Source organism: Dermochelys coriacea, chromosome 1 (assembly GCF_009764565.3).
Source record: "Dermochelys coriacea isolate rDerCor1 chromosome 1, rDerCor1.pri.v4, whole genome shotgun sequence".
NCBI lineage: Eukaryota > Metazoa > Chordata > Testudines > Dermochelyidae > Dermochelys > Dermochelys coriacea.
In genome coordinates this window covers 49,304,754-49,330,759 of record NC_050068.2, presented here as the reverse complement: position 1 = coordinate 49,330,759, position 26,006 = coordinate 49,304,754, and the positions used below count along the sequence as shown (strand labels likewise).

The window sequence follows — 26,006 nt, the reverse complement described above, 5'->3', positions numbered from 1 at the left end:
AACCCTAGGTTTAACAGGCCAATGCTCAAGCCACTGAGTGATCCCTTCCCCCCCCCCCCCGGTATTCCAGGCAGGACTGAATCTCCATTACATTTTTCAAGGTGACCCTGACAAACCTCACTGAAATGATTGTCGGCTGTTAATTTAATGGAGGGAGGGAGAGAGGGGGGAGCAAATGAATACAAAACAAATCTGGTGTATTTCTTGTTTTGATCCACTCCATCTATCTTTCACATCTTTGGCTGCAGCAGACGGTGCAGTAGGACTGCTAGCCATCCTCATCTCCTGGCTGCTCACCAGAAGATGGTGCAATACGACTGCCAGCGGGACTAAAGAGAATGACCTGGTCGAGTCACTCCTATTTCAGTCCCTGTGCCCATGTCTGCTCAGGCGCTCCTGACCGACCTTACCAAGGCAGCCAAGAGCATCTAGGACATGATGACGTTGGTTATCAGGCGTATTGCACCCTCTGCTGCAACAAGGCAATGAACTGCTGCTGTGTAGCAATGCAGTACCGCGTCTGCCAGCACCCAGGAGACGTACGGTGACAATGAGCTGAGCAGGCTCCATGCTTGCCATGGTATGGCATCTGCACAGGTAACCCAGGAAAAAAGGCGTGAAATGATTGATTGCCGTTGCTTTCATGGAGGGAGGGCCTGACGACATGTACCAAGAACCACCCGTGACAATGTTTTTGTCCCATTAGGCACTGGGATCTCAACCCAGAATTCCAATGGGCAGCAGAAACTGCGGGAACTGTGGATAGCTATCCACAGTGCAAAGCTCCAGAAGTTGACGTTAGCCTCGGTACTATGGAAGCACTCCGCCGAATTAATGCACTTAGAGCATTTTGTGTGGGGACACACACAATCGACTATATAAAAAATATTTCTAAAAAACTGACTTCTATAAATTCGACCTAATTTCGTAGTGTAGACATACTCTAAGTGAATTCAAAGCAAAGATTTCTCTCACCACAGCTTATAGCCATTTGACTGGATCTTTTTGGCCAGTATCCCTCCCCCAGTTCAATGATTCTCCTTAGAGATGGGGGGAGAGAAGTAATTTGTGCTCTCTCTTCTCCCTTATAACATTTCTGCTCTTTGAGAATCCTCTCCAGCTGGGGTTCAGGCAACAGCAAGTCTGTTTGCCAAGTAAATTTCTCACTCCCACCCTTCTTCCTGCCAAAGAATGGCTGCTTAACCAGATGATAATCCATTTGATTATGCTCACACCTGGCAGAGGTCTCATTTTGCTTATTGTCTCTGAGGAACTGTTTTGTGCATACTTTTCTAAAATTGGAGCATGTCTCAGTAAAGTCATACAGTAGAATCTTATAATTTTACATACAATGTTGCCACACATATTTTACCAGGACAATAATGTTCAGCACATTGAGTTTTCAAATGATACCTCACAAGGCATGCTTTGTACAAAATCTATTATAGTCTTGTAAAAGTGGTGAACATAGAGGTACAGTCTGTCACAGCCATCTAGCCTAGTATCTTGTCTTCCGATGGTGGCCAATGCCAGGTGCTTCAGAGGGAGTGAACAGAACAGGCAATCGTCAAGTGATCCATCTCATTGTCCACTCCCAGTTTCTGGCAGTCAGAGGCTAGGGGTTGCATCCTTGACCATCTTGGCTATTAGCCAGCGATGGACCTGCCCTCCATGAACGTATCAAATTCTTTTTTGAAGAGTTATACTTTTGGCCTTTAAGGCATCCCCTGACAATGAGTTCCTTAGGTTGACTATGCGTTGTGTGAAGAAGTACTTCCTTACGTTAGTTTTAAACCTGTTGCCTATTAATTTCATTGGGTGACCCCTGGTTCTTGTCTTATGTGAAGCAGTAAATAGCACTTCCTCATTCGCTTTCTACACACCATTCATGATTGTATAGACCTCTGTCATATTCCCCCTCAGTTGTCTGATTTTCAAGCTGAAAAGTCCCAACTTTTTTACTCTCTCCTCATAGGGGAGCTGTTCCGTACATCTGATAATTTTTGTTGCCCTTCTCTATAGCTCTTCCAATTCTAATATATATATGGGGTGACCAGAATAGCACACAGTATTCAAGATGTGGGTATGCAATGGATTTATATATGGATGAAACCTTGTTAAACTCTCCTATGTATTGAGTTCCTGGACTACTTAAGGTGGGGGCAGTGTTGAGACCAAGCTTTTACTTTTAATTAAGATATGCCATTTCTTTCCTTTGTATGTAAAGGCAAAGCCATCATGTGCTGCTTCTTTCTTTCTCTCTCAGCCAGATACTCTGATAATTAGGTAATAAATAGAAATTACTTCACTATTTGATCAGTTCCCTTGTCCCACTAGGAGGAAAGAAACTGCTGGAAAGAATAGCAAAGGGCTTCCCTTAAAGTTAATGGCATTCTATGAAAGATAACTTCAGTTTAATCTATCATGTTTTTGGCAGTACAGCAAACTAAACAGAGGGCCAGATCCTGAACTGGTGTAAATGTGCCTAGCCTTACTGAAATCAATGGAGTATGCCAGTTTGCACCAGTTTGAAGACTTGGCCCAGTGTTGCTAGGAAGACTCTTCTGCCCACACTGCTTTTTTCGTTGGAGAAAGTTTTAAGAATGTTAGCAAATGGGGAAAGATCTGAATGTGTGAAATCAGATTAATTAGCCTCTCTTTGACAGTGAAATCAGAAGAGTATCGGTTGTGACTCATCGGGGATATTATCACGAAAGCCATGACACTTCTCTGCATGGAAGAGATTGTTAGAAAAGGGATCACTTTTATAAAGGGAAAAATTCTCCTGTCAGAGCTGCATTGCAAATACCTGTTGCCTAGAAAACTCTTGTGAAATGTGTTGGTTGTCAATACTACAATATAGAAATCTGCTGAGAAGTTCTGCATTAATGGAATTCCATTCTGACATTTTATCACAATGAGGAATTTTTAAAAGCACTCCACTGAAGTTGAAAGGCCTAAAATTAGCCCCACTAACTGTGGGTGCACATCATATTCTATCCTTTGCTCTAGCTGTCTATTTTGTATTTTTGAGCTTTAGAGAACAGGATTCTTTCATCACCCTGCCTCTTCACAACCAGGAAGAAAGCATGCAAGGTCTAAACAAAGTGCAGCATGCCACTGCTTGTGCTTGTGCTTATGCTCGTACAGAGACCTGCTGCCCTGTTGTGTGGTTGTAAGGACATCTAAGAGAGAGATCTCGGTTGTCATTGTTGCAGCCCAGGTTGCAATGGCAGTTTAAAAAAATGCAAAATTATTTAAATTACTGTGTGTATTCTAATACAAGTTAACTGTTATTTCTTTCAAGAGTCCTTTTAACGCCTTCAGTGTTCCCTGTGGCTTTCATGGGGATTCTTGCCTGAAGGGCAAGATTCTCATCTCGGTTACATTGGTGTAAATCCATAATTAACTCCAGTGATTAATGCCTGATTTAAACCCGTATAACTAGGGCCCTATCAAATTCACAGTCCATTTTGGTCAATTTCGTGATCAGCGGATTTTAAAAATCAGAAATTTCATGATTTCAGCTATTTAAATCTGAAATTTCATGGTGTTGGAATTGTAGGGGTCCTGACCCAAAAAGGAGTTGTGGTGGGGTCACAAGGTTATTGTAGGGGAGGTTGCGGTACTGCTACCCTTACTTCTGCGCTGCTGCTGACGGCGGCACTGCCTTTAAAGCTGCACAGCTGGAGAGTGGTGGCTGCTGGTCAGGATCCCAGCTCTGAAGGCAGAGCTGCCGCCAACAGCAGTGCAGAAATAAGGGTGGCATGGAATGGTATTGCCACCCTTACTTCTGTGCTGCTGCCTGCCGAGCTGAGACCTAAGTCAGCAGCTGCCACTATCTGGCCACCCAGCTCTGAAGGCAGCAGCACAGAAGTAAGGGTGTCATGGTCTGGTATTGCCACACTTACTCCTGCACTGCTGCTGGTGGGGCGCTGCCTTCAGAGCTGGGTGCCAAGCCAACAGCTGCCGCTCTCCAACTGCTGAGCTCTGAAGGCAGCACAGAAATAAGGGTGGCAATACCGAGACCCCCCGCTAAAATAACCTTGTGACATCTCCACCCCCCAAAAAACCTCCCTTTTGGGACAGAACCCCCAATTTGAGAAATGCTGGTCTCCCCCTTGAAATCTGCATACTATAGGGTAAAACCACACCAAAGGCCAGATTTCATGGGGGGAGACCAGATTTCACAGTCCATGACACATTTTTCATGGCTGTGAATTTGGTAAGGTCCTATGTCTAACAGCAAGTACAGCATTATACAGAAAACAATTACAAACCCACAGTATAAAGTGGTGTAGGTGACCCTAAAACAGCCTTTACACTTTTTTTCTTTTTTTATTTCACCATACACTCATGCCTCTCTGCAAACAATTTCAAAAACTCTACCAAACCAGAGTGGCAGTATGGTAAACATTGCATAGTTATAAATGATGGTGCGAGGTAGAGGAGAATAAGGTCCCCTCTCTATTCAGAGACCATTCTATTACATAATTTCTCTTTTATTATTATTATTATTATTATTTATTATTAATAGCAGTGATGATGCTTAACTTTTATATGCCCCAATCCTGCACATGCTTAACTTTTACTCATGTGAGTAGTCCCATTTGAAGGCAGTGATTCATCTGAAGTCAATGGAAATACTTTACTCAGATGGAGGCTCCCACTTCCTGACCCTTGTTTTTAAGAGTTCATCTGCTCCTGCTGCATTTTCTCCTCCTGAAGTCATAATCCTCCAGTTGAAAATTGTAATTATTGCCACAGCAACTAATTTTTTTATTGCAAACAGGGGATTAAGGTGAGTAAGAGAGAGCAGGAGAAAGATGAACTCCTAAACCACAATATCCTATTTTTATACATATTACATTGTCTGTGCTCCATCCTCCAATTTCCAATGGGATATGCTAACATGATGTTCCTAAGTGCAGGAGTTTTAATGGAAGCTCGCAGCCTGAACTAACAAACCCTGCTGCATACTCCTCTGCAGCCAACATCTTGGAGTGCTTCTATGAAAGGAAGGAAACCCAGAATCCTATTACTTATTATGGTAAACCCAAAGAACCCAGTCAGGACTGGGGTCCCATTGGGATAGGCACTAAATAAACACAGACACAGGTATGGTCCTTGCTCCACATATCTTGCAGCCTAATTGGAAGATGGTAGTTGCAGTGTTTGGTGGGACTGGCAGGACATCCCTGCAGTTTGTTGCTGAGGAGTGCTGTCCTTATCAGCTCGCGCCACTGCCTATCAGCGGAATTCTTGCTAAGTGTTATGGGCTAATTGTTCTTTTCTCACTTACACTGGTACAAACCAGGAGTAACTCCATTGAACTTCTGTGTTCTAGTGTCCCTGGCACTGACAGGTCTTTGAAAAGAGGCAAGTTTGTAATGGATTTATGAAGTAAATTGTAAGTTTACTTCTAGTGGATATTACACAGGTAGCTCTGCCTGGTGCATCCCAGAAAGCTCGACCATGCTATTAACCAGAGTTGCTGCCTCCTCCTTCCTCTAGGAACTTGCATCAATGAGGAACAACTCTATCTCTAAGCTTTCCTATTCTGTTACAAGTTAGAGCATTGTAAAACAGGTGTGAGCCCAGAATCAGGTCTTGTGTTTTTCCATGTTTCTATTGGACTGTCAGTGGCCTGTTAAGCTTTTTTCAATTTAATTATTCATTTTTAGATTGTAATTGGTCATTGGTGGTCTTATTACTGCTGTCATGTTGACAATCTATCTTTGTTTCAGATCTTAGCCACATGCACTTAACAATCTGTTACCTGGTTACTAGGGCTTGGCCATCTGTTCCATGTCATTAAGCTAAGTGACAGCTTGTCACTGACTGAGCAACTTGTAAATATGACTGTTGTCCTCCAGTCGCTCACTGCACAGAACAACACAGCTATTGCTTTAGAAGAAGGAAACAGTTTTCAGGTTTAAACAACCTTCAAAAGATTTCTTCTCAAGTTCATATTGTCCGTCTAGAAGTTCTAAGGAAGCCAAAGCACAGAATTTTCATGGTATAACTCAATAAAATCACTGCCCTGCTGCATAGGGCACTAAAACAGCGCTAGTCTTTACTTGGGCAAAACTCCCATTGACATCGATAGGAGCTTTATCTGAGAAAATGTGGTGACTTTGGAGTAGGTTATGCTAACTGTAAGAAGAGGCAGAGGCAAACCAGGACAAGGGATCATTTTAAATTTTTAGAACTTTATAAGGGGAAACCCCAAAATTATTCCAGGGGCGTAAATAATATAGAACATTACCAAAGACTTACTGCTTAATGTGGTTAGATATTTGGCTGTGTGTGTGTGCATGTGCGTGTGTGTGTGGTTGTGTGTGTTTTCTCCCTGTGTGCTGTCCCAGCTCTGCGCAGACAGTTGGCACAGCAGACCTCAAGCGAACCGCCCAATGACCACAAGATCTGTTAAGGTACGAAGGCACCCAGCCAGGTTTATTGTTGACGAAGCACGGGAATAGCACCTGGCAGACTCTACAGGGATACTAAGACATGTATACCCATGACAATGGATGCAGCGCAGTCAGTGGCAGGACTTTCCACTGCTCATTAGGCTGGCCAAGGATACTTCATAGAATCATAGAATCATAGAATATCAGGGTTGGAAGGGACCCCAGAAGGTCATCTAGTCCAACCCCCTGCTCAAAGCAGGACCAAGTCCCAGTTAAATCATCCCAGCCAGGGCTTTGTCAAGCCTGACCTTAAAAACCTCTAAGGAAGGAGATTCTACCACCTCCCTAGGTAACGCATTCCAGTGTTTCACCACCCTCTTAGTGAAAAAGTTTTTCCTAATATCCAATCTAAACCTCCCCCATTGCAACTTGAGACCATTACTCCTCGTTCTGTCATCTGCTACCATTGAGAACAGTCTAGAGCCATCCTCTTTGAAACCCCCTTTCAGGTAGTTGAAAGCAGCTATCAAATCCCCCCTCATTCTTCTCTTCTGCAGACTAAACAATCCCAGCTCCCTCAGCCTCTCCTCATAAGTCATGTGCTCTAGACCCCTAATCATTTTCGTTGCCCTTCGTTGTACTCTTTCCAATTTATCCACATCCTTCCTGTAGTGTGGGGCCCAAAACTGGACACAGTACTCCAGATGAGGCCTCACCAGTGTCGAATAGAGGGGAACGATCACGTCCCTCGATCTGCTCGCTATGCCCCTACTTATACATCCCAAAATGCCATTGGCCTTCTTGGCAACAAGGGCACACTGCTGACTCATATCCAGCTTCTCGTCCACTGTCACCCCTAGGTCCTTTTCCGCAGAACTGCTGCCGAGCCATTCGGTCCCTAGTCTGTAGCGGTGCATTGGATTCTTCCATCCTAAGTGCAGGACCCTGCACTTATCCTTATTGAACCTCATTAGATTTCTTTTGGCCCAATCCTCCAATTTGTCTAGGTCCTTCTGTATCCTATCCCTCCCCTCCAGCGTATCTACCACTCCTCCCAGTTTAGTATCATCCGCAAATTTGCTGAGAGTGCAATCCACACCATCCTCCAGATCATTTATGAAGATATTGAACAAAACGGGCCCCAGGACCGACCCCTGGGGCACTCCACTTGACACCGGCTGCCAACTAGACATGGAGCCATTGATCACTACCCGTTGAGCCCGACAATCTAGCCAGCTTTCTACCCACCTTATAGTGCATTCATCCAGCCCATACTTCCTTAACTTGCTGACAAGAATGCTGTGGGAGACCGTGTCAAAAGCTTTGCTAAAGTCAAGAAACAATACATCCACTGCTTTCCCTTCATCCACAGAACCAGTAATCTCATCATAAAAGGCGATTAGATTAGTCAGGCATGACCTTCCCTTGGTGAATCCATGCTGACTGTTCCTGATCACTTTCCTCTCCTCTAAGTGCTTCAGGATTGATTCTTTGAGGACCTGCTCCATGATTTTTCCAGGGACTGAGGTGAGGCTGACCGGCCTGTAGTTCCCAGGATCCTCCTTCTTCCCTTTTTTAAAGATGGGCACTACATTAGCCTTTTTCCAGTCATCCGGGACTTCCCCCGTTCGCCACGAGTTTTCAAAGATAATGGCCAAGGGCTCTGCAATCACAGCCGCCAATTCCTTCAGCACTCTCGGATGCAATTCGTCCGGCCCCATGGACTTGTGCACGTCCAGCTTTTCTAAATAGTCCCTAACCACCTCTATCTCTACAGAGGGCTGGCCATCTCTTCCCCATTTTGTGTTGCCCAGCACAGCAGTCTGGGAGCTGACCTTGTTAGTGAAAACAGAGGCAAAAAAAGCATTGAGTACATTAGCTTTTTCCACATCCTCTGTCACTAGCTTGCCTCCCTCATTCAGTAAGGGGCCCACACTTTCCTTGGCTTTCTTCTTGTTGCCAACATACCTGAAGAAACCCTTCTTGTTACTCTTGACATCTCTTGCTAGCTGCAGCTCCAGGTGCGATTTGGCCCTCCTGATATCTTTCCTACATGCCCGAGCAATATTTTTATACTCTTCCCTGGTCATATGTCCAACCTTCCACTTCTTGTAAGCTTCTTTTTTATGTTTAAGATCCGCTAGGATTTCACCATTAAGCCAAGCTGGTCGCCTGCCATATTTACTATTCTTTCGACTCATCGGGATGGTTTGTCCCTGTAACCTCAACAGGGATTCCTTGAAATACAGCCAGCTCTCCTGGACTCCCTTCCCTTTCATGTTAGTCCCCCAGGGGATCCTGGCCATCTGTTCCCTGAGGGAGTCAAAGTCTGCTTTCCTGAAGTCCAGGGTCCGTATCCTCTGAGATACATCTTTATACCCTGATAAAAGCAAGTTACGTACTGTCCTCCTGACTTATCATTTAGGAGGGGTCAGTGTGATTCTGTTATCCTTGGGTAATGTTTTTGTACCATCCTTGATATCGGGATGTTCTGGTACCACTTGATATCGAGATGTGTTTGCATGAGTACTTGTGTACTTAGCACTTCTTAGGAATGTGTATTTCTGCAATATCAGCCCTGTTCTTGCCAGATTCTGGAGCAGGTCCTGCCTCATACCAGGCCTCTGATACAAGGGCTTATGTCTCAGGCTCTCTTCCTATTACACTTAATAAACAACTGTAGGTTACCAATACATTAACTGTTGTGAGCTTGTACATGCTGTGCAGTTAGTACCAAATGCATTACCATTGAGAGATCACTGCAGAGAAGAATCAGCTTTTCCTCTCCTTGGCTGTAAGTCCAACTGTCCTGTTCTTTTTCTTCTCCTGGACTTGAAGTGCTCCTTAGATTCAGTGTTCTGTGGCTGTACCTCTTTTCATTGCGTTCATCCACAAGTGGGGTTTCTTCACCTATTGGGACCTCGCTTCTCCATTTAGGCACCTTTGAACTGTTTTCCGTCAATAGATGTTCAAACAGTCATTCTCTCTGTTCATATACTTGAAATCCTTTGTGGATGGGCTTCTTGTTTACTGCTTCCAGGATCTGTCTTCATTTAACAGAGCTTTGTGATCAATTCTCTTTGTCAGCAATTCTATTTCCTTTCAGTTATTTTCCCTTAATACTATTTCTGATACAGCTGTAGATTTTATTTCCCTTTACTTCCCTTCTCTAACAGTGTCTGCTAACATACCCAGGTATATTTTTGTTTCTGCTTCTCCTGACCTGAAATCTTTCCTATTTTCCTTCTTTCCTCTTTCTAACCTCCTAGTCCCCTACTTTTATTCTCCTGTTGTTTTTATTTTATCACCTTTCCTCCTACCCAGGATCCAGTTCATCCACCGGCTCACATCTCGATTCTTCTTCTTCCCTAACAGTTTTTTTGTCCAGTTGCCCACCTCTGGTGGGTTCCAAGCCCCCACCCCAGCTCGAGCTGCCCTTTCATTGGCTGTTTCTCACCCCAGGACAGTTTTCTGTGCTGCTGCATTGCAGGTGCTAGTGCCAGGGTGAGGGTTACTATAAAATGACTGCAGGGTTGCACCTGCATGGACAATGTCGTGAATAACATTATAGCTCTTTCCTTCCTCACCTTATGCTCCATTTAAAACCCCAGCCCCTTCCTTGGGCCTGTCAGTGAGCAACTCAGATTGCTCTCCAATAACCCCCTCATCCAGCTGATAGCGCAACACTGAAAGGGAGCCACAGCTGTCTGTGTTAACTACTTACGCTGAACAATCTGTTCCACCTTGTATTTTGCAGTGATACTCTGAGTACATTTCCCAGACTTGAGGAAGAGCTCCGTGTAAGCTTGTCTCTCTCACCAACAGAAGTTGGTACAATAAAAGAAATTACTTCACCTATCTTGTCTCTAATAGACTGTCTCAGTGAGTGTTATTCCAGGCTCACACAGCAATAAGCTCTCCTGGTTACAGAAAAGCAATTTAATATGAAGAAAGAACCAAAGGAAGGGAAGTGTATGTTCGTAATAGATTTACCATTTGAATCATGAGGTTGCCTCAGTAGGACCAGTCCTGCAGACCTGACTGAGGCAAAATTTCAATTGATCTCAGTGTAAATTTAGGATGACTAAAGATTATGGGATCAAACCAGTGTAAATTCTTTGAGAATAGAATTAAGTAGAGAGAGAGATAAGAGGCTCAAAAAGGATTCCCCCCACACCCCACCCCTTCCCTGCCCTGCTCTGCTTTTTTTTTAAACCCAATTTGCTGATATTTTACAGTGGTTACCTCTACCTCCCTGTGACCAGTCTTTTGGTGATGCTGACTTCACTCCTTTATAATTGCGCTTAACTTTAAACACAAAGTAATCCCTCTGTAGCCAATGTAGCCTGATTCTTAAAGTTAGGCACATGAGTGAGTACCTTGCTGAATCAGGGTCTTAATAAACTGACAGTTTATAATTATAATTGTTTATATTAAGGTTGCATCCACATGTGTTAAGTGCTGTCCCCAAATATAGGAAAAACCTAAGATGGCAGGAATTTCACCATCTAAGAAATTTGTAAATGGGTATGTTGTGGGGAAAGAAGTAATTCTTTGGAAAATAATTTAATTTAAGCTAGTAAATTCTCTGCAGTAAGTCATAGGGAAAATTAATAATAAACTAAAATGCCAGACATTCTTTTAATACTATTGTAAGGAGGAGAATGAAATTGTATTTTACTTGGAATAGATACATTCTGTATCTATTCCGAGTGTTCCTATTACCGGAACTGTCAAAGATAAAGTGACATCTAAAGTATATATACAGTCTATAAAAAAGGCTCTGAGAGAGTGATTCTCTGATCCTTGAATACTTTTCAAATGCCTCCTAAAGGGATTTAACTTTAGTATAAAAATTTGACAAAGTAATTTCTGAATACACCATTTTCCTTGCAGTTTAACAGGGTTTAAATTGAATCAGTGATCTAAAATGCTCATTTTGAAAAGTACCTCTTTAAAAAAAAAAATCAAAGTTGTGGATCCTTTCAGTTTTGTTCTTTGAAGACGGCTGAATGGCAGAGACAATGTAAGATACACTTTTGCCTTTTCTAAATAATCCCTTTTAGTAGGATTAGTCACAGTATTAAATTAACAGAAGAAGCAATTAATTATATTTTTATGAAGCGAAGAAGAGGAGAATCTTTGAAATGCTGTTTCCGCCGCCCCCCCTGCATTTCATCTCAGAATTATATTATGAATTTTTCAGATGTGAGAAATCTTTTAGTCTTCAATTTAAATGAAAGTGCTGGGATGAACAGCACCCAGTACAAAATTAATTTGGAATGACTTTTAGATCTGCTGGGGAGAGTTGACACCTGGCTGAAATTAAAAGGAATGTGTAATTTAGAACAACTGTTAGTCTACAAAGTAAGATGCAAATAGTTTATTAATGCAGACCCCTGTCAATTAAGTTTCTGTTTGGCCATAGATATGTTACAATATACCCTACTTCAATGGGACTCCTCATCCGTGCAGGTGTCCACACAAGTGCAACTGTTCACAAGAACAGGACCTAAGTCAGGACAGAATACTTTGATCCCAAAATGAGCATAACCAGAAAGTTAGGAAACTTTAGCTCATCAAAATCAAATAGTTACAGCCTGGATCCACAAGGGTACTTAGGTGCCTAAGTCCCACTTCCACAGTAATCCATAAAACTCCTGCTCAGCTGCTGTCTAAGCCTGTAGGTGCCTAAACTCACTTAGTGCCTAAAGCTTTTGCAGTAAAAATTCCATCAGTGCCTATGTTCCTGCCTCTGAGCATGTGCACTGATGCCTCCCTCTAGGCAGCCAGAGACCCATCTCCCGCCTAAGCACCAGAATGATACGTGAACCAGGGGAGGACGGGTGCTCCTCTATCTATCTTGCCTAATCTGGTATGTGTGCTCATAGGCTGCCTCTCTCTCCACCGAATAGCTGGGGCAAGGGAGGATCTCCTTTATAACCTTTAGCCCAGTGGTTAGGATGCTCACTGGGGATATGGGAGACCCCTATTTCAGACCCACCACCCCACCCCCAAATGAGTAGGGATTTAAGAGAGATCTGCTACCTCTTAGGTGAGTGACCTCACTCCTGGACAATCGAATATTCCGATTTTTGGGCTCCCTCAATCTCTCCTATTGAACTTGTTCCACATTAATTAAGTAATTGATGGAATAAATAAATATGAATTGTGCCAGAGAAAGGGGGAGACTCTTTCTATGGTCTGATGGTTAAAGCACTCGTTTGAGAGATAGGAGATCCCTCTTCAAATCCCTTCTCCTCAGGCAAAGGGAGGACTTGAACCCATGTTTGTCCACTTCTCTGCTGAGTTCCCTAACCACTGGGCTAAAGGTTATAAGGGAGAACAGCCTTCCCTAACTGTTGTGTATGGAGTTAGGCAGCTTCTGAGCCTGCCACCCGTTGGCTCCTGAGGTGGTTCCTGGTCTACTGTGCTGGCTTTTGTGGATCACATTTCAAGGCACCTACCTCTTCCAATTCATTGTACAGGGAGCCTACGTGCCTAACTGAGGCTTTGTGGATTGCAGTGTTATTCCTGTGATTTTTCTAGGTGCCCCGGAGTTAGATGTTGCAGTGCTGAGCACTGCAATGCCTAAGTCCCTTTTTGCCTCCAGGCCTTTGTATCTAGATTTCTCCTTCACATTGACTTGTTTGGGGAAATTGTAAAATTCAGTGTGTTCCTACTAGTTCCCATCATGCACTACATGGTGTAGGTTCCTAGTTTTAACCTTTCATACACCGCAACCACACAATGCTATCTTTTTTTTCCTAAGGTTTCTGTCACAATGGTATCTAAGTGCTGAACAACAGTTACAGAGGGCATTGAGTGCTGCAGTAGACAAAGAACAAGATTTTCAAAAGGGACTTGTGATTGATTTTTGGGTACCTTAAAGGGGCTTCGTGTTCCAGAAAGGTCTGAACACATAACCTCTAAAAATCAAGTCCCTTTAATATGTCTTAAAGTTGAGGAGCCAGAAGTCACTAGTCACTTCTGAAAATCATGGGCAGAATTCTCAAAGCTTCCTCTGTTCCTGGTGTACAAGCTTTTTGAGGTTTTTTTTTTTGGTTTTTTTGTTTCCTCTTCCTCCCTTTTTCTTTGTTTCCTTCTCTCCATTCTTCCCAGTTGTGGGTTGCTCCTGATTGAAGAAGAGGCCATCAGTGGGTGAAATTTAAAGCTCCTGTTGAAACCGAACTCTGTACGCCATAATGAGAACATGCTCTCTCCCAATGCATTTAGACTGTATATTGTAACTAACCCATTGCTATACAGAAAGTTTGGGGCAGCTGCTTACCTGGTGAAATCAGCATAGCTCTATTGACTGTAATAAAGCTGCACCGGCTGAAAGTCTGGACCTTAATGTTTGTCATTCTAATGCAAACCAGGGCCGCTCAGAACCAGCCAGAGACATCAGCCAGTAGGAGCTGAAGCAAGCAAAGCAGGGACTGGATGGAGGGGGTAAAATGGGGGCTAACTGGGCCACTTCTACCCCCAGCACCCAGAACTGTGCAGGCTTGAAAGACTTCCCCTTCCCCACACTCTGAGGGAAGTCCAGCAAGTAGGAGCAGAATCAGCTAAAGCAGAGACCTTTGGACACTTAGAGAGCTTTCCACAGTTTTGACTGAACTTTCTCTGCTCTGTGCTGTTTGGCTGCTTGCCCCAAACCTCTGAGTCTCTTCACTTCAGATTCATTCCACTACCCCTCTTCCCTTCTTCTCCCCTGCTCTGCCCTCTTCCCCCTCCCTTTTATTTCCATTTAGCATAAACACCCTCCACACACAAAATTGTGGAACTGATATGAGATTTGCTGCCATCACATTGTTCACTCAGCTTGTGTGTTCCACTCCTTCTGCCACCACATGTCTGTCTTGTCTATTGATATTGTAAGCTCTTTGGGGCAGGGACTGTGTACTATTCTGTATTTGTACAATGCCCAGCACAATGAGGCACCACTCTTGGGGTTGGCTGCTAGACACTGCTGTCATTAAATAATAAATAAACTCATAACTCCATGGTGGGAGCAGAGATAGAGGCCTTAAACAACTGAGGTACAGAATTTCCTTTAATTATTACCAGTATAGAGGCTATAACACACAGGTGTGTAGTTCTAATTTTTTCCTGTAAAGGAGCGTCATATACATACTTACTAGTCAATTCCTTATCATTGATACAATTTAGTCACGGAGATCATGGCTGTCATGGATTCTGTGACTTTACCAGACCTCCGTGACTTCTTCGGCTTCAGCTGTCAGCACCTGCCACCGGGGCCAGAACCAGGGCTGTGCAGTGTACCCCCTGTCTCCCCCGGCACAGCTGCCCCCGTGGCTGCAGTCAGCACCGGAGCCTGCACTGTGTGCCCCTGCCCCACAGCTTTAGGGCTGTGCCCCCTTCCCTTGTGGCTGGAGTTGGAGCTGTGCCCCCACCCCATGACGGTGGGGCTTGGGTTGTCAGTCTTCCCCCATGGGGCTCCAGCTATCATTCCTCCCCTCCCCCCACCTGTTCTGCTGCCCGGTTACAGGCACAGGTCACAGGCTCCCATGAATTTTTGCTTACTGCTTGTGACCTGGCCATGACTTTAACTAAAAGTAACCATGACAAAATCTTAACCTTCCTTATCACACTTGCGAATTGTTCATCCATCACTGATGTGCAGCAGCTTCTGAGATGGATCAGAGCAGCAAAGCTAAACAAGTTTAGAACAGAAATTCAATAATACCTTCTGCAGATCAGCCTATAGGGGGAATTTAATTTATAATTACCCATGCTTAAATTTAACTGTGGCACTTGGAACAAAACCCCTACTTAGGAGAGAGACACTGAATCTCTAACCCTCAAGATAGTGGCTAATTCTAGAATGTAAAACACCTTCAGGACTACCCTAAATCTAATCTTGATTTAAAAATTGTCAGTGATGGAGAATCCACCTAACATCTCCTCCACCAGTAATCAGGCCCTGCTCTACCTGGCTGCCCCATCTCTTGCCAGGAGCCAGCAGTAGTCCAGTGACAGCAGAATAAGCTATGATGGGGAGAAGCTGGCACAAACATAAAAACATAAGAATTGCCAGATTAGATTAGACCAGATCACTGATTCACCTCGTCCAGCATCCTGCTCATGAGTGATCAGCATCAACTGCTTCATGGAAAGGTGCCAGGAACCCTACAGTAGGTAGTTATAGAATAAGGAAATTTGATTAGAAATTTTTGTCCTAACCCACAGTGACTAGAGGTTGGCTTATGCCCTGACACATGAGATCAGTTCCAAAACTCTTTGCTTTTGTTTCTTTTAGCAGTTTTTGTAACACTGGATGCAACTTTTTACAGCTCTGTGCAAGCTCTGAAGGTACAAGCAGAGGCAGGTGAGTGGTGACAGGCTATTTCACTAAGAGGGAGGGCTCTTTTCCAATGGTCATGGGGAAAGAGGCTACACTGAGCAGCTGAGAGGGAGTGGAAGAAACAGGGAGAAAGGACTGCTGCTCGCAGGGATACAGAGTAGGAGAGACACAGCAGTGTAGCTAACTCACTCCCCTCCCTCACCATAGCACCCTAAAGATGAGCATGTGTTTGAATGGTCAGTGACCACTAGTGGTTGGGAACTTGAATTTACCTTTCTGAAAGATAGCAGCTTTAGAATTACAGCACCCTTAAGCACCATGCTGGGATTCTGGTTCAATACTGGCTGTAAAGTGCCACCTACTAAAGTGTTAGCGCCACTTTTTGCAGCATCTAGATTTTGCCTTGACAGTCTCCCATCCCAGAACAGGCTAGGCCCACCCTAAGTAGGTTGTGAGGTCCAACACACAATCAATGGCTGTAGGTAATATAGGCCCTACACTGTGTTTTCCTCTACTAGAGAGTACTGAGACAGGGTTGGGCCAGATGGCTATAGGAGAGTAATAGAAGGCAGATATATTAGCCCCAGGCTCAGTAGGTTCCTTTTCCCTGGGTAAGGTAACAGGAAAGGTTCCAGAACAATCAGGAACCTTCTAGAGACAATTAAGACAGGCAGATTAGAACACCTGCAGCCAATCAAGAAGCTGCTAGAATCAATTAAGGAAGTCTAATCAGGGCATCTGGGTTTTAAATAGGAGCTCACTTCAGTTTGTGGTGTGTGTGTGTGAGGAGCTGGGAGCAAGAGGCACTAGGAGTGAGACCGTGGACGGTTGGAGGACTGAGGTGTACAAGCATTATCAGATACCAGGAGGAAGGTCCTATGGTGAGGATAAAGAAGGTATTTGGAGGAGGCCATGAGGAAGTAGCCCAGGGAGTTGCAGCTGTTGCACAGCTGTTCCAAGAGGTACTCTAGACAGCTGCATTCCACAGGGCTCTGGGCTTGAACCCAGAGTAGAGGATGGGCCCGGGTTCCCCCCAAATCCTGGTCAGACACAGGAGGAGTCGACCTGGACTGTGAATTCAGAAAAACGGCCAAGCTGAGGGCTGCCGTGAAGCTCCAAGGCGAGCAAATCCGCCAATAAGCGCAAGACCCACCAAGGTAGAGCAGGAACTTTGTCACAGTACACAAAAGTTAACCAGGTTTTAGAGTAGCAGCCATGTTAGTCTGTATTCGCAAAAAGAAAAGGAGTACTTGTGGCACCGTAGAGACTAATAAATTTATTTGAGCATAAGCTTTCATGAGCTACAGCTCACTTCATCGGATGAAGATTTTGCCTTGACAGTCTCCCATCCCAGAACAGGCTAAGCCCACCCTAAGTAGGTTGTGAGGTCCAACACACAATCAATGGCTTCATCATCGGATGAAGTGAGCTGTAGCTGACGAAAGCTTATGCTCAAAAAAGTTAACCAGTAACCTCTGTTCTTCTTTGATTGCTTGTTCATGTCAATTCCATGGGCATGGTAGCAGGAAGATTTTTTCCATAGCAGCATCCATCAGGTCGGCCTGGGTGCCCCCTGGAGTCACGCCTCCATGGTGCTCAATATAGGGCCCTGCCGAACCTCCACTCCCTCAGTTCCTTCTTGCCACCAGTGACGGTTATCTGGAACGTCCCATAGCCCTTGCTTCAGCAATTGCCTCTATCTTGGTCATTTGTATATAGTTGGTCGTTAGTTTAGAGTTAGTTGGGGGTCTCACCCCCACTTCCGAATCCCCAGAGCCATGGTATGCTGCAGTCCCCTGTGAGGTCTGTGCTAAGTGCATGCCAAAGAGCGACCCTCATGCCTCTTGTTTAAGGTGCCTAGGGGAAGGTCACCAAAAGGACCGTTGTAAAATCTGCTGTGAGTTGCGTTCCAGAACCCTTAAAGAAAGGGAACAGTGATTTAAAGTGCTACTTTTGGAGGCAGCTCTCTGCTCCTAGTCAGATCCAGGGTTAGGGGACCCCGCTCCCAGCATGTCCTCATGGATGCGGAGCGCCCCAGCACCATCATCCTGGGAACTGGTGCTGAAAAAGGACTCTTCCTGAGATGCTCAGCACCAGAATGGCTCCTCCAGCAACCACTCAGCAGGTAAGCACCAGTCTCAGTCACCGGTGGCTTAGAAGAAAAAGAAGCCGGAGAGGGTTCATTCTCCCCGAGCTGAATCCAAGGAGCCGATGACTGTGAGATCCCAGTCAGGCCACAGCACTAGATTCCTGGGCAGGGCCATGTTGACTCCTGTTGATTCCAGGCCCGCCACGCTCGCCAGACCCTAGTGGCCAGCTACTGCCACTCCCCTCAACTCTGGAGGCTTTTGCGGCAGCTCAGGACTTGCTGACTCCTTGCTCAGGACTCCTCCCCTTAGAACGAAGGAGACAACGGCACCTTCGACACCACCCCACCCCACAGATGCAATCAAGAGGGAAGCCGGCAATGATGTCCCAGTGCTCTCCTTCTCCACGGCACCCTCTGGCACCAGCTCCTCCAGAGAGAGCCCAGTCGGTTCCCGAGCTCCCAATGATTGGTGCCCTGAAGTACGGCTCCTCTGTGGTCTTCCTTTTTGGAGACCTCCGAGTCAGAGTCTTACTTCTACTCCTACCACTCCAATAGGAGCAGGAGTCAGGAGGTCCAGGTCGCAGTGGGAGAGACGGGCTTACCCAGCATCGTGGCTGCTGCAATGACAGAATCCATCGTAGTGGCCCTTCTGGACTCCCTGGGCCTTCCACCAGAGCCAGGCTTCGGTAATTTGGCCACCTTTATTCCGCCTTCAGCAAATGACCAGCCACTGAGCCGCCACCACCTACGTCAGCGGCTTCGGCACTGACATCAGCTTCAGCACCATTGGTGGCACCAACAGAGGTGCTGATACTGATTTCGGCACTGAGTTCGGAGCCGACAGCCCTAGCACCGAGGGGTATGGCACCATCGGTGTCGGCACCTGCTTGGGACCCTCAAGAGTCATGGGACCCCTTGGGTGCTGACGGCAGGGAGCAGCCACTTTTCATGGGGCCTCCTTCTCGTTGCCGGATGAGACGCTGGCAGGCACTGCCATAGCCCTGGCACTTGAAGACAGCAGGGTGGTAGAGCATCTGCTGCACCGGGTTGCCCAGGGTCTGGACATCAAGGCAGAGGAGGTAGTCGAGGATTCTGATCCCATGGTGGATATCCTCACACCCTCTGGACCTTCTCGTATTGCCCTGCCACTCATAAAAACCATCGTAGACACAACCAAGACCCTGGCCTGAAACAGGCCTTTTGAAAGCACAGTTGAGGATGGCGCATCAGAGCTAGATCTGGATCCATCCCGCCTTACCTTTTTGTCCCGACTATCCCCTTTGTACCATGCATGGTCCCGTATTACTTCAGACCGCTGGGTGCTCCACACAGTAGAGAGGGGATACTCCATCCAATTCTGTGCCTGCCTGCCCTTCCACCCCCTTTCATCAACTCTCTTCAGGGACCCCTCTCATGAGCAGGGGCAGTGGAAGAGGATCCTCAGGAGCAGAAGGATAAGGGCTTCTATTTCCAGTATTTCCTAGTACCGAAAGCCAAGGGTGGGCTCAGGCTCAGACTCATCCTAGACCTGCAAGAACTCAACAGGTTTGTGAAGAAACTCAAGTTCTGCATGGTCTCCCTGGCCTCCGTCATCCCTTCATTGGATCCAGAAGACTGATATGCCACCCTCGACTTGAAGGATGCATATTTTCACATAGCAGTAACTCCGTCCCACAGAAAATACCTCAGGTTTGTGGTGAACAATACCCACTACCAGTTCACAGTCTTCCCATTCAGCCTGTCAGCAGCACCTCGAGTGTTCACCAAGTGCATGGCAATCGTGGCCACGTTCCTGAGCTGGCGACAGGTACAGGTGTTCCCGTACCTCAACAACTGGCTGATCAAGGGCCGATTCAGGACTCAAATGGAGATGCAAGTCGCCTTCATAAGAGCGTCTTTCCACAAGTTGGGCCTTCTGCTGAATGAGGGAAAATGAACACTGTCCCCAGTTCAGAGGATAGAGTTTATGAGGGAGGTTCTGGACTCAACACAGAGCAGGGCATTTCTTCGGGAAGCAAGATTTTGAGCCCTTGGCGACATCATTCGAGGTCTCAGGCAGTTCCCATCACCACAGCAAGGAATTGCCTGAAACTTTTAGGACACATGGCCACTTGTACCTACATAGTACAACATGCCAGACTCAAACATCAACCTCTTCAGTCGTAGCTAGTGTCAGTGTATCAGCCAGTCCGGGACAGCTTGGACAGGATCGTAACCCTGCCTCGCCCGGTACTTGACTCCCTCCTGTGGTGGCTCGACCCACAGGTAGTATGTGCAGGGGTCCCCTTCACCAGCCCTCAGCCGCCTCTCTCACTAGTGACGGATGGGTCAGCCTTGGGCTGTGAAGCGCATTTGGGAGACCTTAGGATACAAGGCCTCTGGTCTCAGGCAAAACTCACTCTCCAAATCAACGTCAGAGAGCTGAGAGTGGTATGCCTGGCATGCCAGACTTTCCGAGCCCACTTGACAAGGAGATGTGTATCAGTTATGACAGACAACACCACAGCGATGTTTTATATCAACAAACGGGGTTGGGGGAGGGTGCACACTCCTCTCCCCTGTGCCAGGAAGCCCTCATTCTGTGGGACTTCTATGTAGAGCATTCAATACACCTGCAAGCATCGTACCTCCCCAGAGTACAGAACAAGTTGGCAGACTATCTCAGTAGGTCGTTCCACGGCCACAAGTGGTCCCTTCACCCGGATGTTGTGAACTCGGGGGCTTTCCCCAGATTAGACCTGTTCGCCACGTGATGCAACAGGAAGTGCCAGCAGTTTTGCTCCTTCCTGAATCACAGCCTGGGTTCCATCGTGGACGCGTTCCTGCTCCCATGGGGAAGCCATGTCTTATATGCGTTTCTGCCTATCCCTTTCATTCACAAGCTGCTCCTCAAGGTGCAGAGGGAGCAAGCTTCGGTGACGTTGATAGCTCCAGCCTGGTCCCGCCAGCGCTGGTACATATCACTCCTGGAAATGTCCATGGAAGCTCCAGTCACCCTGCTGCTCTTCCTGGACTTATTAACTCAGGATCACAGCCGTCTCCAACACCTGAACCTCGAGTCACTGCACTTCACAGCATGGAAGCTCCATGGCTGAATCTGATGGAGCTTTCTTGCTTGGCTCAGGTTAGACAAGTCCTCCTTGGCAGCAGGAAGCCCTCCATGAGGGCTACCTACCTTGCCACGTAGAAGAGATTTTCAATCTGGTCAATGCAGCCCCATTCGTCCCAGACGCTCACCTCTGTGCCACTTATACTAGGCTGTCTTCTCCATCTTTTTGTTTTGTTCAATATCTTCATAAATGATCTGGAAGATGGTGTGGATTGCACTCTCAGCAAATTTGCGGATGATACTAAACTGGGAGGAGTGGTAGATACGCTGGAGGGGAGGGATAGGATACAGAAGGACCTAGACAAATTGGAGGATTGGGCCAAAAGAAATCTAATGAGGTTCAATAAGGATAAGTGCAGGGTCCTGCACTTAGGATGGAAGAATCCAATGCACCGCTACAGACTAGGGACCGAATGGCTCGGCAGCAGTTCCGCGGAAAAGGACCTAGGGGTGACAGTGGACGAGAAGCTGGATATGAGTCAGCAGTGTGCCCTTGTTGCCAAGAAGGCCAATGGCATTTTGGGATGTATAAGTAGGGGCATAGCGAGCAGATCGAGGGACGTGATCGTTCCCCTCTATTCGACACTGGTGAGGCCTCATCTGGAGTACTGTGTCCAGTTTTGGGCCCCACACTACAGGAAGGATGTGGATAAATTGGAAAGAGTACAACGAAGGGCAACGAAAATGATTAGGGGTCTAGAGCACATGACTTATGAGGAGAGGCTGAGGGAGCTGGGATTGTTTAGTCTGCAGAAGAGAAGAATGAGGGGGGATTTGATAGCTGCTTTCAACTACCTGAAAGGGGGTTTCAAAGAGGATGGCTCTAGACTGTTCTCAATGGTAGCAGATGACAGAACGAGGAGTAATGGTCTCAAGTTGCAATGGGGGAGGTTTAGATTGGATATTAGGAAAAACTTTTTCACTAAGAGGGTGGTGAAACACTGGAATGCGTTACCTAGGGAGGTGGTAGAATCTCCTTCCTTAGAGGTTTTTAAGGTCAGGCTTGACAAAGCCCTGGCTGGGATGATTTAACTGGGACTTGGTCCTGCTTTGAGCAGGGGGTTGGACTAGATGACCTTCTGGGGTCCCTTCCAACCCTGATATTCTATATTCTATGATCTCAAGCAGCAGGGACTGTCCATGTCGTTAATAAGGGTTCACTTGGCCGCCATCTCTGCTTTCCACGCAGAGGGCCGCTTAGTCTTTGCTAACCCTGTGGTCAGCCATTTCCTTAAAGGTCTCGACAGGCTATATCTGCATGTCTGACGGCTTGTCCCGGTTTGGGACCTCAATCTGGTCCTTTCCAGACTCATGGGACCACCCTTTGAACCTTTGGCGACATACTCCCTACTCTGTCTCTCATACAAGGTGGTGTTTCTGGTAGCGATAACCTCAGCCAGAAAGTTGTTTGAACCTAAGGCCCTAACATCAGAGCCCCTTTATACTGTGTTCTATAAGAACAAGGTTTGGCTCAGGCCTCACCCAGCTTCCCTCCCCCCAAAGGTTGTCTTCCAGTTTCACATCAACCAGGACATCTTCCTCCCTGTGTTCTATCCTAAGCTGCACTCCAGCAGCAGAGAGCAGAGACTTCGCTCTTTAGATGTCCGCAGAGTGCTAACCTTCTACATCGAGAGAACTGGAAGTCCGTCCAGTTATTTGTGGCAGTGGCAGACAGAATGAAAGGTCTGCCTGTCTCTTCTCAACAGATTTTGTCGTGGATCACGTCCTGCATCCGAGAGTGCAACAACCTGGCTGGGGTGCCTGCCCCTCCGATCACCCCACACTCCTCCAGGGCGCAGGCCTCTTCAACAGCATTCCTGGTGCGGGTTCCCACCCAGGAAATCTGCAGAGCGGCGACGTGGTCCTCCATCCACCCTTTCACCATGCACTATGCGATCACCCACCAGGCCCAAGACGATGTAGCCTTTGGACGAGCAGTACTCCAATCAGTGGATGAACCCAACCCCGCCTCCTGAATTTGGGCTTGAGAGTCACCTGATTGGAATTGACATGAACAAGCACTTGAAGAAAAAAGGGTTACTCACCTTCTCGTAACTGTTGTTTTTTGAAATGTGTTGTTCATGTCCATTCCAATACCCACCCTCCTACCCCTCTGTCGGAATAGCCGGCAAGAAGGAACTGAGGGGGTGGAGGGTCAGCAAGGCTCTACGTTGAGCGCCATGGAGGTGCGACTTCAGGGGGCACCCAGGCCGACCCTGCAGCTGCTGCTAGGGGAAAAACCTTCTAGTTACCGTGCATGTGTGCACGCACACACCTGATTGGAATGGACATGAACAACACATCTCAAAGAACAACAGTTACGAGATGGTGAGTAACCATTTTCCCCCCTATATTGTGGGTGGTATCTGCACCAAGAAGGAAATGGGGTTTGATCTGCAAACCCTTACTCATGTTGAAGTCAGTGGTTCTGTGACAGAATGTGCAGGACTGAACTTTTATTTTGTATATGGCAACACTTATTCTGTCTCTTTCACTTCCCCTAAACCTTCATTATTCTTATGGTTGAGAACAAAACTGATGCTCAGTAATTTCAGCCAATGGGATTTTTTTTTTAATTTTAAAACAAAACAAACACCACTTTTCATTTAAAGTATTAATAGTACTTAATAGTATCCTATTAAGACATAAATATATTTCAGGGTAATGGCAACAGGGCCAGATTCTGGCCTTTGTTAAGGCTCTTTTGTGGTGTTCTGGTACCTTAAAACAACCTTAAAGGTTGACTAGCTAACTCAGGAGTCCCCTGAAAGCATAGAGCTAGCATATCAATTCCTGTGACCCCTGGCTCTTGTGTAGGGAGTGCTGCTGGAGAAAGTGGGGGAGGGTGATTAGACCACTGCTGCGCTCTGCTGATCCATGATTGTCTGATTGGCCCTTTAGGAGCTGGTGCTCCTAGTGTAACTTAAGCAGTCCTGAGGCTTTAAGAGAATGAAGAATTGGGCTCAATGCTGTTTAATTTGGTGTCAGTGAAGAGTGAAATCAGGTTCAAAATGAATATTTATATATCCTTGCCAACAAAGTTAAGAAAGCAAGTAGCTCTGTCTTTGAAACAAGACCTTATTGTAAATTAACTAATATTGAGTTATATGTAGCTTCCCTCTATAAAGATTTGAATATATAAAGAAAAAGTGAAATAATTTTTCCCCTAAGCAGCCTGCTTTGGGTGGCTGGGAGTGTTCTAATTGTGGTCCCTGACAAGTGTTTGGTTAAAAAGAAAAATGCATGTCTCATGAGGATCTGAGATTTAAGTGCAACTTGATGTTATCATAGGAGAACACTTTCTCTTTGCTTCCTCAGGTTATGCCTTTTTGAATGTAATGAATGCATCACTCAGGGAATTTTAAATTTATTCCTCATTTCCACACACATTCATTGTACCAGCACTAAACTTTTTTTAAGCATCTGAAGGTTTTATTAATAAACTGTAACCCTTTAAATGCTACTGGAAGCCTTTTTAATTAAAATGACCATAATGTTTCAATGTCAGACTCTCAGCTATTGCTGTAGAATTTGAGCATTTTTGGAATTGATTTCTGTTCTTCGAGAACCAGTGAAACATACAGGCAGAGTAGCTGAATAACTAGATGCTGAAAGAGCCTATTTCTTTAAAGATTAGCTTTTGATCGTCTCATTGCTGCAGAGAAGGTGAATTCATCATTCATTTCAGGCAGTGTTTCCCTATTTTAGCTTGATTCCATGCTGTTGTTCTTTTCATTGTAGAAGTATCTTTTTTTTTTTTTCTTTTCTCTGAAGGAAAGCAGATCTGACTGGACATTGCTCACCCTGTCAGATAAGGATGTGCTGAACATCTAGCTATGCTGCCAGCATTTGTGCACAAATATTTCTGAAAGGGGGAGACAGTTTTTCCCAGTGAGATGTATAATTTGCATATGGGGGCAAGCATTTCAGCACTATAACCCAAAGCTACTTTATCACCGAAGTTTGAGGTGATAGTGCATAAAAACACAGGCAGTAATTTGTATGGGCATTTTCACTAAAGAAAATTTAGGGAACAGGTTGGATAAAAACAACAAGTAATGCACATTGAGCAAAACCATACCCAGATCTCATGAAGATGTGTAGTCATAGCTTGTGTTCAGCATCTTCCCCATCACACATGTTCACAACCTTGATGTTCTGTTTGATTTCTCTCTCTCTCATCTTTCCATATCCAGACTTGCATCAAATTTGGTTGCTCCATCTTGCACAACTTCTTTAATATTAGTCCTTTTCTCTCTGCCACTACTGCTAAAATCCTTGACTGCTCCTTAGTTATACCTTGCCTTCAATGTAAATATGGAATTCATACCCCTATTACCAATCAACCAAATCCTGAAATCCCTACTCTATACCAGAATCTGATATCTGTTATTGTCTACCATGGAATTTCTCCAGTATAATTAAGATCAGAATCTGGCCCTCAGTGTTCACTCAGGCAAAATGCTGTGCCAAATCCTGAGCCCTACGCAGGTGGTATTTGGGCACATTTTTTACTGATGTCAGTCAAATCCTGAACTCAGTTCTGACTCAAGCAAAGCTTTTGTGGGTAAAGTCTTTGGGGGATTTGCCTGAGTTTGACTTCAGAATTTGGCCCACCCAGTGACAACTATTTATTGCAATATTCTGTAAATAACTGTCCACCCAGACACAGCATCACGGGAGACTTGTAGACATAGGAATATCGCTACTGTGCATACTCATTATGCAATCTTCAAATAGTTAAATCTTTGTTTAATCAAAACTAATTTGTTTTCACACTTGGCTTCAGTGAGGACTATGGCCATGTTAAGTTTCAAACTTCAGCCATTTTTTTTCAGTAGTGTTGTCTAAAAGAGTGAGATGATGATTTTTTGTGATAGGAAAATGTATTTATTTTTCATTTTCTCATAACTTAAATGTGGCCTAAAGGATTTTGGATCAAGCATGGAGAATTTCAGCTGTGAAGGTGAATGGTTCAGAAATTTATGAACGTAAAAACAAGACCATATCATAGTAAAATAATAATATAGCACTTCTTATCAGTAGATCTCAAAACACTTTACC

At 45.4% G+C, this 26,006-nt stretch overlaps 1 protein-coding gene across 4 annotated transcripts in view; it reads left to right on the top strand.

Annotated features, from left to right (window-relative positions):
* Positions 1-26,006, top strand: part of LOC119845783 (probable tRNA methyltransferase 9B) — a 93,434-nt gene that overhangs the window by 64,861 nt on the left and 2,567 nt on the right. The gene's annotated exons all lie outside the window — the stretch shown is intronic.